The sequence below is a fragment of the Carassius auratus genome, unplaced genomic scaffold (assembly GCF_003368295.1).
Source record: "Carassius auratus strain Wakin unplaced genomic scaffold, ASM336829v1 scaf_tig00216929, whole genome shotgun sequence".
Taxonomy (NCBI): Eukaryota; Metazoa; Chordata; class Actinopteri; order Cypriniformes; family Cyprinidae; genus Carassius; species Carassius auratus.
In genome coordinates this window covers 16,282-28,947 of record NW_020528801.1, presented here as the reverse complement: position 1 = coordinate 28,947, position 12,666 = coordinate 16,282, and the positions used below count along the sequence as shown (strand labels likewise).

At 35.9% G+C, this 12,666-nt stretch overlaps 1 long non-coding RNA gene across 1 annotated transcript; it reads left to right on the top strand.

The window, feature by feature from the left end:
* Nucleotides 1–2,713: 2,713 nt before the first annotated feature.
* LOC113099370 (uncharacterized) lies at nucleotides 2,714–5,205 on the top strand. The gene is made up of 3 exons (XR_003289395.1): nucleotides 2,714–2,763; nucleotides 3,656–3,817; nucleotides 4,967–5,205. It is a non-coding gene; the product is annotated as an uncharacterized LOC113099370 (long non-coding RNA).
* Nucleotides 5,206–12,666: the final 7,461 nt, after the last annotated feature.

The window sequence follows — 12,666 nt, the reverse complement described above, 5'->3', positions numbered from 1 at the left end:
CACACAAAGTTGTGGGGAATTAAAACTTCATTGTATTTCTATCAAGAATCAGGAGAAATTGTACATAAATCATGAGAAGTGTCAATTATTTGATTAAAGAACAACTTATTTGTTTTTCTGTTTAGAAGACCACATTGTGGAAAATTATCCAAAGGTGTTCAGAAACTCTTCCTCTGTTTTTGGTTTTATCAAGAAATTGTGACTTTATTAAATAGTTTTCTTCTATCTTCTCTCTTTCTCTCAATGTAGATTAAGATGCTGTGATTTGACAGATGAAGGTTGTTCTGCTGTGACTTCATGAACATAACATGTCTGATTCATTGTGTTTTCTCTTTCTGTCTTCAGTCTGTGGGGATGCAGTATTACAGAGGAACAGTGTCTCATCCTGACTTCAGCTCTAAAATCAAACCCATCACACCTGAGAGAACTGAACCTGAGCTGGAATGAACTACTAGGAGACTCTGGAGTGAAACACCTCAGTGATCTACTGATGAACACACAATTCAAGCTGGAGAAAACTACTGTTAGTATCATTATACTCTACAGCAGTTACAGTCAGATTAAACATTACTGTTTACTTTCAGGGAAAGGAAAGGATGTGACGTGTGGCCAAATATAGTGTCCCATACTCTGAACATGTGATCTGCATTTAACACACACACACACACTCACACACACGTTTGTTTTTGTGTAAAGTGTGTTCATCCCATAGGTGTATTGGTTTTTATACTGTAGAAACTGTATATTCTATCGCCATTCACCAACCCTACACCTAAACCAAACCCTCACAGGAAACTTTGTGCATTTTTAACTTTCTCAAAAAAACTCATTCTGTATGATTTATAAGTGTTTTTGAAAAATGGGGACATGGGTTATGTCCTCATAAGTCACCCTCTCCTTGTAATACCTGTGTCATACCCATGTCATTATACTGAGTTGTGTCCTGATATGAGACAAAAACATGCCCACACACACACACACACACACACACACCTTGAAACACACACACACAGAGTGAACACACACACACACACACTCACAGAGTGAACACACACACACACACACTGTAAACACACACGCACAAACACACACACACACACACACACCGTGAACACACACACACAAACACCGTGAACACACACACACAAACACACACACCATAAACACACACAACACACACACACACTGTGAACACACACACACAAACACACACACACAAACACCGTGAACACACACACACAAACACACTGTGAACACGCACACACCGTGATCACACTCGGTTTTAAGGTTTTTGGCAGTGTTTTATTTATTGCACTGTATGATGTTTATTCAATATTAATTTAACTCACACATGAACATAACGTGTCTGATTCATTGTGTTTTCTCTTTCTGTCTTCAGTCTGTATGAATGCAGTATTACAGAGAAACAGTGTCTCATCCTGACTTCAGCTCTGAAATCAAACCCATCACACCTGAGAGAACTGAACCTGAGCGGGAATAAACTACTAGGAGACTCTGGAGTGAAACACCTCAGTGATCTACTGATGAACACACAATTCAAGCTGGAGAAACTACAGTTAGTATCATTATACTCTACAGCAGTTACAGTCAGATTAAAGATTACTGTTTACTTTCAGGAAAAGGAAAGGAAAGGATGTGACGTGTGGCCAAGTCTAGTGTCCCATACTCTGAACATGTGCTCTGCATTTAACACACACACACACGCACACACACACACACACTCACTCTCTCTCACACACACACACACACACACACTCTCTCTCTCACACACACACACAGTGAAAATACACTCTCTCACACACTCACACACACTCTCTCTCTCTCTCTCACACACACACACACACACACACACACAGTGAACTCATGCACACTCTCTCGCTCTCTCTCTCACACACACACACACACACACACACACACACACACACTCACTCTCATACACACACACACTCTCTCACACGCACACACACACACACACACTCACTCTCATACACACATACTCTCTCACACACACACACACACACAGTGAAAATACACTCTCTCACACACTCTCTCTCCCTCTCACACACACACACACACACACACACAGTGAACACATGCACACTCTCTCTCTCTCTCTCTCTCTCTCTCTCTCTCTCTCACTCACACACACACCTGTGGTTGGGGTTCAGTTCTTGCTCGAGGGTCTCATCTCAGTCAGTCACCGGAGATCACAGTAATCCAGTTCATTAATGGACTTAATTATTATTTTTATTATTTTATTTATACACTCAGACATGTACAGTAAAGAATGACAATAGCAAAAAAAGGTAAATTGTAATTCAGAAACAGAATTTTCTTGATTTCTCACATTTAAACTACATTTTCACATTTAATGTTATTTTAAGTAGTTCTGTAGTTCATCCTGTGTCTACTTTGTTCATCTTTTTTCTTCTGTTTTTGTTTATGGTCATATGATAAGGTTTTTGGCAGTGTTTTAATTATTGCACTGTATGTTGTTAACACATGATGAATTACTCACACATGAACATAACGTGTCTGATTCATTGTGTTTTCTCTTTCTGTCTTCAGTCTGCGTTATTGCAGTATTACAGAGAAACAGTGTCTCATCCTGACTTCAGCTCTGAAATCAAACCCATCACACCTGAGAGAACTGAACCTGAGCTGGAATCAAATAAAAAACACAGGAGTGAATCACTTATGTGACGTACTGAAGGATTCACGCTGTAAACTGGAGAGATTGAGGTCAGTAACATTCACAGACAAGAATCAAAATGATGAAAATCACTTTGTTTAACTCTTATGTGCTGTTCAAGGTCTTTTGAGACCCCAAATGATGTTTGCTGAAATAAAAACAAATATTCCCTTTATCTAAATGACATGAGACTTTGTACGGTTGTCAACACTTGGTAGATCTACAAATAGAAAATTATATTGGTTTGATATCTGGTTGTGTGTTAGTGTGAAAAAAATCCTCTCTCTGGAGACCCACATTGAAATGAATGAGGAAATGATCAAATCAACACTTTTTCTTAATTTATCAAATAAAATCAATAAATCCACCACAATTCAGACCACAAAATACACAAAAGTGAAGTGCACAATGCAGAATGATTAAACTCTCGTATAAATGATGTTACATAATTAGTCAAAATGTCTGTCACAACACAGAAAACACACACAGTCTGAAGAGGAGACTCCAGCACATCCACGATGGAGGAAACACACACGCCATGTTATCCACATTAATCACAATTAGGAATGAGGGTCTTTTATAAATTGAATTTTACATAAAAAGCTCTTTTTATATAAAAAACTATTTAAATATATTTTTAATTAATACATTTTATACATTTACAAAATATCATAAATCCTTCAAAAAAACTACATAATTGTAGAGTAAAAACATTAATAAATGACACATTTTGTAACAAAATGTCGTTTTGTTGTCTGTGTTCTCTGGAGAGCCCAAACAGCACGAGTGTCCTCCCCAAACGAACAGCACATAAGAGTTCAACAAAACACTTTGTACTCAATATCTCATGATGAATGTGTTCACATTATATTTGTGAAAGATTCTTCATCTTAATGATTTGTTTGTAAGATGATCTCTCTTCCTCTGTTTGTCTCTTTCTAGTCTTCATGACTGTGACATTACAGATGTTTCTTCTTTAACTCAGTCTTTGACAAACACAAAAGCTCTGCAGTTTCTAAAAGAGATTAATCTGAGACGCAATATGATTGGAGACTCAAAGCAGAAGCTCATTGATGTGCTACGAGACTCAAACTGTGAACTGAGGTGAGTAAACTTCACTTTGTGATATTAAAGAGATTAATTTACCTCTGATATGTGAACAAATATATACTTTCAAATCATAGTAAAAAGAGTTGATCAAATGATCATCAAGCTTTATTTCAAAGGGTTTGTGTCAGAATGAAATGTAAAGTTGATAAAAATGTTGAACACAAAGGAGGAAAGAGAAGAAAAGCAGACTGTCACAGCTTTCTACAGCAACAGCTGCTTTATTAATGAGATCAGTAATAGTGAATCATTAGAGTTTGAAATAGATTTGTTCAGATTGTAGGAAAACGCTGGTAAAATCAGAGCAGATTCAGCTTCAGCTCACAGTCGTCCAGCATCACATGATCAATGTCTCTGTCTCTTGTGTGTTTTTACTTTGACAAGCAACACGTCACATTACTTTACACTTACTTTCTGTAAGAGATAATGTAGCTCCAGCCGCTTGTTATCACAGAATAAACCCGACAGGGTGATCAGGACTTGTGTCCTCCTGAAGAGACTTATTCTGTGATAACATCCGGCTGCATCTGCATTATCACACTTATTATATGCTTTCTTGACACACAAGTGAAGAATTAGACACAATTTAGATTCAGCTCAACACTTCTGCTCAGTTAGCAACAACTTGAACAACAAGACACACTTTGAACAATGTCTCCTCAAGTCTACTATTAACAGGAATCTCCTGCGGTTTGGTTTGAGGGTAAATCCAGTCAGTAACTGAGGCACAAGCTAATAGCAGTTGTGTTTGAATGAAACGAGTGAGAGCGCGGTGCTGTGATACGAGAGAAGTCAAAGAAACGGCCGACTCAAATACCGTATGACTGTGTGTTATTCTGCTGCTAATGACACACACCTAATGAATAACACACCTCCGAATGTCACGACTGACCAATCAGAATCCAGTATTCCAGCGAGCTGTGCAATCATTTCACTTATTTACTGAGACCAATACAAACATGTTTAAACTAGAGACAAACAGCTTTAACTAGTGACACATTTAACTGAAAGATTTGTGTTTTAAGACTAAATCACATTTGTGTTTGTTCCTTGTCATTTATTAAAATGTGACTGAAGTATAGTAACCAATTGTTAATTTGTTTCACTGAACTCTGATTATCTTCTCTTCGGTTCTATCACCAAAAGTCTCTGATAGAGATCCATCACCAAAAGTCCCATCGATCACAAGAAATACCTCATTGAGTTCAATCCCCAGAAGCTGATAAAAGCTGTGTATCATAAAGTGAAGTGTTCTTGAGGGGAGCAGTAAACATCAGCTGAAGACCAACAGAAGAGCTTCACTACTGTGTCTATGAGGAGAAATAAATGTGTGATAAATGTGTAAATGTGATCCATACAGGTGAAGAGACTCAGACTTTACAATCAAATAATGCAGCATGTGTGTTAGAAACATGATATTGAATGATTAATGTTGCTTTAGTATTCAAGCAGATGATCATTGTGTTTAATGTAAAGCTGGAACAGAGGAGGAAGAAGCTCAGATGAGTCTGTCTGGCTCTTCAGTTTAATAATATTTCTATTAAACTCATTCATAATGATTCAGATGTGATTGTGATTGTCAAGTGCAGCACTTAAATGTGTCAAAAGATAGAAAGCATATCTACACTGTGTGAAACGTATCTCATGTTTTATATACAGTATTCTGTTTTACTTTCTATTTAGTTGTGTGTCTGTTGTTAATGTACATATATCCAGTATATAGTCTTTGTTCTATGGATGGAGTCTCTCCTTCATCAAATCAACTAAACATTTTCACAAGTTAACAGCATTTGTGTCTTTCACTCTCCTCTAAATACTCAAACACATTTACTCGTTTTAACACTTTTATATTTTCATGTAAATAAAATATACAGTTAAAAACAAGTTAAAAGTTTACTTGTCTGTTTTAAGTAGGCTATTATTAAACTGTTTTAAATACAGGCTAACTTGTAGACATGAAACATAAAGCATAAATAGCTCATGCATAATGACAGAAATGTTCCCATTATATGTACAGCAGGTAAAAGAAGTCGGTGTTTTTATTTATTTTTATTTTTCTCGGTTAATATATTTCTAAAGGTGCTGTACTTTCTTAATTGCACCGCATGAGTAGTTGTTGGTCAGAGATGTTTTGGGGCAGAAGATCTGCAGGATTCTGGAGGTTCATCATGTGGAAAGTTGATAGTTAGGTAAAGTGCTTCTGTCGTTCTCTAACAATCAGATCTGTAAAGTAAGGTGGAAAGGACACAGCTCTGATACAGAGTCATTCTAGTGTTGGACCTCCACATATTGTTCAGTGTAATAAATCTGTTTCTGCTCTTGCTAATGCATCTCTTGATGTCATTGTCTGTCCTCCATCATGTCTAATGATGAAGCCCAGGTCTACAAACTCCTCATTTCTACAGAGGTCTGCTCCTCTACTTTAATTGATGAGGGGTTTGAGGTGTTCAGTGTTATCATCTCTGTTTTCTGCTTGTTGATCTTGGAGTCTAGTTGTCTGAGTCCAGATGTTTTCTCTGGTGAGGGTGTAAGAACAACAGCTAATCATCAGTGAAGTCAAGATCTTCTCTGGATAATGCTCGACTTAAACAGACAAACACTTCATGAGTCAACTGTCAGCTTTCCTCACAACGGAGAGCTCAGACTCAGATGTTGATAAAATAATCTTATAATATTCATACACCAGACAGGTGACTATCTAGATTACAGTATGCACAGTGTTTAGTGTGTCATTTAGGATTTAATTTGGATAGAAATTAAATCCAAGCAATGGCCATTTAGTTTTATTAATGAATCTAAATGAAACCATGTGACCAAATGAAACTAAAATGAACTTAATGAACTTTGATGCTTGAGCAGCAAATCAGCATATTAGTATGATTTTTTTCATGATTTAGTATTTATTTTTTCAGATAGTGAGCAGGACAAACACTATGACTGGGACTGTCATACACACACTGTAAACCCGGCAAGTTCACTTAACTCAAAAAAATTGTTGAAACAGATTACATCGATCAAGTCAAATTAACTTAATATTTTTTAGTTCAATAAAATATATATTTTTAAGTGTCTGTTACCATACACTTTAAACCCTAATAAGATCACAGAACTCTTAATTTTAAAAATTACATTACATTAAAAATTACATTTCCAGTTGCCTTAAATTATCTCAGTTATCTTATAAATATTGATATTTCTCAACTTGTAATTAGAGAGTGCTTCACTCAAAATTTTCTTTATTTTTCAACTCATTTAATGTGGGAAATACCCTCAAATACAGTTTATTGTTGTCCATCCTAAACCTAACCACAGGCTCTACTCTTCACCACAACGGTAACACTACAAAAACAATATAATAGAAACCTTTCTAAGTTCTGACATAAAACAACATTTAAGTACTAACTTAAAAACACAAAATAACATTTAATTTATATATTTATTTTCCTTGATTTCTGATGCAAAGCATGCTGGGAACTTGAAAACGCAATAATTTTAAGTTCACCTTACTACAATAATTTTGAGTTTACAGAACTTATTTAAATTAAGTCCAATGAACTTTCATTATTATTTGAGTGCAATTAACTAATTTCATTTGATTAATTTCACTGTTCGGTTTTACAGTGCATAACATTATAATGAGGACACTATTATAATAAAATGCTGTGAATGTTTAGAGTTTAGTTGTCGTGTTTCTGCTCGTTGTTGTGTTGAAGATCGCTTCCACAAAAGGAGTTCATTCAGAGACACACATACACGTTCACTTCTGCTTTCAGGGGATTCAGTGCAGATAGATATGTCCAGTGTTCGAATTGAGGTGGGGCTGGGGAGGTCCGGGACCCCCCATAAGCATCAAGGAACCCCCCATAAGGCCCAAAAAGATGACTTTGGGGGGGGGGGGGGGTCCCCTGGTTTTTCATTAAAACTAAAATGACATAGCCCTATCTATTTTTTTAATCAAAGTATTGCGCTGCCGCTCCCATAAAAAGCTCCTTCAAATTAGATGTGCTTCTGAAAATACGCTCAAGTGCGCCACACGCTGTTTTCTGAAGTAATTTACAGACTGCGGGAGCGACGTCGCTGTGTGATTGGCTGACAGAGTGATCCTTCCTCATTATTTTACCTCACGATGACGGTAAGATAATATTTCTTTGTTTTATGATTGTTTAGTACACCTAATTTACTGCTACTGAATAAGTGTTTATCCTAGAATCGGACAGTCACTTTTATTATAATCTTGGTCTGTCAATAGTTGTTGTTTTTTTATCTTATGATGCTAGCTCACTATTGGATTGTTAGTTGTAATTAGCCATCTAACGTAATTCTGGGAAAAAGCTAGCATTGCATCCATTCTAAATTAAACAAATAATTTTAAATCTATAGCCATAACTGCTCATAAACAGTGTTAATTTAATTAAGGACATTGTTACTGATGAAAATGTTACTCAGGTGAAGGCTTTTTTTGTATCAAAGATGACAAAGCAGGGTTGCTAATTCTCACAAATTGTGCGTGAGACACACATGCATGGATTATTACACCGAAGACAAACATGCAGATCAACCGTTTTTTGTTATGAATTGTATCCTATTTTCCGTTATTATGTATAGCCTAATAAAATTAGTGTAGTATTTAAGGTTATATGGAGAAAAGGGTTTTAAATTCAATGCAAAGATGCAAATTGAAGTAATTATGTGGCATTTGTTTACTTACTATGAGTCCAAAAATACGTCATGATGAGGAAAAAACCAGCGCCCTCTGGCAATGGTAATGTTTTCTCTTAGTTCATTTCTCTTGGTTCATGTCAAATTAATTTTGATAAATAAGTCGCACCTGACTATAAGTGGCAGGACCAGCCAAACTATGAAAAAAACATATAGTCCGGAAAATACGGTAGTCTAGTTGCTCAAAAGAGTATTGCAGGTCATAACTGCTTACTTATTTTTAGGTTTAGCATTTGAATAAATATTTAGTTTCAAATTATACATTTTAAAAAGATACTAGTATAAGCACACAAGTGAATATTAATGCAATAAAAATACTGAATTTAACCCAAGAAAAGTAGAGTAGGCCTATTCATGTGAATTGATAGTGAATCAAGAGATCAAAATTGATTAATGGTCATCAGCATCGTAATCGTATCAAATTCTTTCTATTTTTCCCTCTTGTAGAAACACTATTGTGACAAAACATATATTTAATGTAGTCTCTCATTCACCACTATAGAAGTTTACCCAACTATGACAACTTCCGCTTGAAAATATGAAAGGGTTGTGTAACTACATTCAAGATAAATTAGTTAAATGAAATAAAATACCTACATGTGCACTGTTCAAAGTTTATCACCATTAATAATAACCTTAATAAGTAGCATGATTATCATATAGTGCTTTCTTAAATATATTCGCAGTAATGACAACAAATATAATATTACAACTTACATCTTACATTATTTTCAGATATGGACAAGGGAAAGAAGAGAAGAGCCATCACTGACTTTTTTGAAGGGTAAGCCTGTTTATTATTATTATTATTATTTTAATTTCAAGATTCTTCTGGATTTTTATTTTAATTTCTGCTCTTTAAAAGTGACTTGGTGTGTCCCAGGCTTAAGACACTTAATCAGAAAAAAATATGTAAGGAAAACACTTTGAAACATCAGATTGGTATGTAATATTTATTAGTTAGCCTTCTCAAAAATGTATGGATTGTTTGAGTTACAAGAAATGAATGGAGTAAAAACCGTCTCTTGTCACAAATCTGATCACTCTTGCATTAATATAATAACACACATTGCCAATAAAATGAGGAAAAAAATGGTCTCAACAATTAAAAGTGCTGGTTCTTGGATCTGTCTTACAGTAGATGAAAGCACTGCATTTGGGAGAAGCTACCTCATCCTATACCTCAGAGGAGATGTGACAGGAGAAGGTGAGACAGAAAACATGTTTTTGGATTTGATTGAGCTGGAGGAAGGAACAACTGCTGATGCCATATACAAAGCTCTCAAAAAGAGTCTCCTGAAAGCTGACCTGGATGATGCATACCTCAAGTCTCATCTGATTTGCATAACAACAGATGGGGCATCTGTGATGACGGGAAGACAGAGTGGTCTTATCACAAGACTGAAAAAAGACTATCCTTTGCTGGAGAGTATCCACTGTCTGCTCACAGGCTTGAGTTATCAGTAAGTGATGCACTAAAGTCAGTCACAGGTTGCAATCACTTTGAGATATTTATTTCAAAGCTGTATACACTGTACCATCAATCCCCAAAGAATGCCAGTCAACTTTCAGAGGCAGCTTCTCAAGTTAACATCTGCTTACTTAAGATTGGTCACATTTTTACCATCCGCTGGGTAGCAAGTAGTTTTGTGACTTTACAAGCTGTTTGGAGAGACTTCCCTGCTCTGGTTGCACAAATGAAAAAAAGGAGCTGAAGATGGATCTCGCTCTGATATAGAAAGAAAAAAATTCAGTGGCCTTCTGAATCGCCTCACATGCACTGGCTTTGTTAATGACCTGGCAACCATTAAAGATGTGCTACGTGAACTTCACAGTCTGTCCCTAAAACTTCAGGTAGATACAGTGTTTTTCTTCAGATTAAGTGTGAACAAGACCATTAAATTGAGGAATATGTCAAATCTATCTATCTATCTATCTATCTATCTATCTATCTATCTATCTATCTATCTATCTATCTATCTATCTATCTATATACTTCAAACTTTTTCAAGCCAACTTCAAAGTTTATCTAGTTTAGATTTGTCTTTTTTTAATTTTTCAGAACAAAAGCACTTCTCTTATGGAGGCCACACGAGAAATAAAGATGACAATTGAGGTGTTGAAGGCTTTCAAGATCACCCCAGGGAAGTCAATGGAGAAAGCAGCGGAAGCTGTTAAAGTAGGAGAATTCAAACAAGTGCCCTTACGTTCAAGCAAGGAAAATGTAAATAGATTCCTATTCCTCCAAGCCATCATCGACAGCCTCTCTTCACGAATGCCTGACACAAATCTTACAAAGATTATAACACCACTGGATCCCCTAAACTGGCCAAAATCCAGGGAGTCTCTTATTCTCTTTGGGAAGAAAGAGATCCACGACCTGGCAAAGATGCTTGAAGTACCAAGTAGGGAGGCAGTTGAGGACTTCAGAAATTGGAAGCTCAACAATGATCAGAATGGGCAGGTCCTCAAAAAGTTGTTGACTGCTAGCAAAACATACCTGGCAAGTTCTTCTGAATGTGAAAGAGGCTTCTCTGTCCTCAATGCCACTGCCACAGATGCAAGGAATGGCCTTCAAGTCAGGAGCCTCTCTGCAGTACTTTTCATTGACATTAATGGCCCCTCTCTCAAGATGTTTGACGCTTACCCGTATATTCAGTCTTGACTTAGGGAGAAACATTGTCTGTCAACTGGCAGTAAAACAGGGAGACGAGACAAATCTGATGAGAAAATGAGCCACTGTGGGTTGTTCTTAACAACAGTGAATGAAGCAATGCTGGCACTTTCTTTTAAAGTAATGTTGTGCTTACCATTGTTTTTGCTTGTTATTACATCTTGTTCAGTTCACATTAAGAGGAGCATCCAGCAGTTCCAGCTGATAAAAAAAAGAAGATAAAAAAGTGGTAAATGTAACTTGTTTATATCTGTAGACACGCTTTGATAGATGTGTGTGGGATTAATGGGAGGATTATATCTTAAAGTTACTGAAATATTGAAGAAAACATATTGTAAAGTCATCAAAGGCATGAGAAGACATTTACAATTACCCATAGAAGGTCAATTAGACAATACAGCTAAATTATTTGCAAATATTTTATTTATTTATTTTTGACCGCTCACTCTTATAGATATGAAGATTAGTAAAATATACATTTATACAATGGCCATGTCTCTTTTCAAATAAGAATCTTTTTAGAAAAATTATTCCATTTAATACATTAAAAATTTTAAAATTTAATATTCCCTTTCCTTCAACTGGACATATATTCATTCATAGTTGGCATTTTTCAATATCATTAGGTTATAAAAATATTAATGGTAGTATGTATTTTTGAGATAGTAATATAATATTATAATAATATATTTTGGAGATTAATATTTCTATGCATTTTTACTAAAATTGAAGTGTTTACCATTTTTACAGTCTTTAAATTGTGATCTAAAAGAGTTTGTTGTGTGATTTCCTCTAGTGGACAACATTAGTATTACAGCCTTCATCTCTGTTAGCTCTATGAGCAGCAGAAATTCATGAAACTTCACTTATTTACTCAGAATGTGTTGTCCATGTGTATGAATTTCTGATAAATTATGTATCCAAACACTGAAACTGATCTTCCTTTATAACTTAAAACTGGTCATGTTTAATTGTTGCAGCTGAAATTGTCATTTTGTCATCACTAGATGTTTGTTTTCCTCCTTCAGTCTCTAGGTCTGTGATACCATACTCTCACACACCATGGACCAGTTCTCCTTCACAAACACCTTGTTAGTGTCACTGTGCTTCAAGCAGACAGGTTTGAACAGGACACAATGGTGTTTCCTGAAGATGCACTGAGCAGGACTTTGAAGGTCTATCCAGAGCTCAGTGAGAGTAAACTGAAGACAGAGCTTAGTCTCGTCTACTACAAGGAAGAGTTCAGAAGCTCTCGTGCTGCTGTGGACCTTCTCCAGCTGTTTATGGAGAACAATCTTGAACAAGATCCTCATCAGCACACCCATGACCACAGCAGAAGTGATCTGAGAGCTGCTTCTCAAGCTTGAAAATAATTTTAGTCAGGTTGTATAATGGCTAAACCCATCAGAATTATTTTTGCTCTAAATTATAATTGTAATGTTTGTTGTTCTTT